We start from the raw sequence: 1437 nt of genomic DNA on the forward strand, positions 1-1437 counted from the left end.
TCGGGTGCGGCGACATGCGCGCCGAACGCGCCAGTCCACCGGCCCGCCGCTCCCGGGGGACGCGGGTGCCGTGGTGAAATCGCGCCCTCCCACGCCCCGCGCACCAATAGCCGACCACGGCCGGGTCGGCCAATAGGCGACGTGGAAATGCCGAAGCCGGTCAGGGCCGCGTACGCCCCCGGAGAGCTCCCATCCCCCTTCCCCCGGACAAGAACAGAGGGCATGTCCCGAACAACGGCGGCCGGGGAGGAGGGCCGGGCGGCGGCCGCCACGTTGCCGAACACCAACTCTTGGCTCGTCGCAGGCTCGGGAGCGTGAAAGCCACCAAGGCTGAAAACGCCCCGAGGGGCGTGCTGTGTCTCCCCCCCCCCCCGCCCCCTTCACACGGGCACAGTGGGCGGACCGCCGGGCGAGCTGGGAGCGCCGTGGGGGGCGGCCCTCGTGGGGCGCCCGGCCTGCCGGCGGCCGGGCCTGGGGCCCAACCGGAGGGGGGAACTCCGGGTGCTCGGCTCTTGCACCGAAACGCGGCGTCCAAGAACACGCATGTCCCGCGCCCCGTGTGTCCGCACGCACGCACGCACGCACGCACGCACGCACGCACGCACGCACGCACGCACACACACATGCACCTCCATGCACCTCCATGCACCTGCCTTCGTGTATTGGCCCAAAGGTGCAAAGGGGCCACCTTTCTCCGCCGGGCCCCCAGCGGCGGGCTCGGTGATTGGCTGCGGCACGATAATCGCCCCTTGGCCGCCCTGCCAGCCCACGCCCCTCCCTCCCCACCGAAAGAGGACGTCGACGGTGTCAAAGGGCTTGCCCGGGGTCGGGGGTGGGGGGGGGGGGGGGGGGGGGGGGGGGGCCCCCCCGTTTCGAGGCGGCGGCCCGCCCCTCCCCCTGCTCCCTCCCACGCGGCCCCATCCGAGACAAGGCGGGACGCCTGACCCGGGTCAAAACGGGCTGATACACTCTCAGGTGAAATGTCTCGCTCGGCCCGGTCCTGCTGGAGATTTCGCTTCCGCCGGCCCCGCCTCCCCCGCCGCCGCCCCCTTCACAGCTCACCACCCACCACGACAGGGGCGGCCTACCTGTTTACTCTAACTTGGTAGCCCCCCTTCGCCAAAGGGCCGCCGCCCCCAAAATCCGGATGAACTTGGGAGCCCGGCGACCCGCCCTCGACCGGTGGTTAAATTCGCGAACCCTTGAAACAAGCGCACATTTTCGGTATGGCCCGACCGAATGTACTAACGCCGCCGCTCCCTCTTGGGCCGCGCGACGGCCGGGAGGCTCGGGAGTCCGGACCGACACGCGACTGCCGAGCCCGGCGCCCCCGGAGGAGGGAGAGATCAATAAAAAAACGTGCAGCCCCAGCCGGCACGTGGCGGGATGCCAGCATCTTCAGGGGGCTCGTCGGAGCCCGCCTCGTTGCTTTTTGGA

The sequence above is a fragment of the Fonticula alba genome (assembly GCF_000388065.1).
Source record: "Fonticula alba strain ATCC 38817 unplaced genomic scaffold supercont2.6, whole genome shotgun sequence".
Lineage (NCBI taxonomy): Eukaryota > Rotosphaerida > Fonticulaceae > Fonticula > Fonticula alba.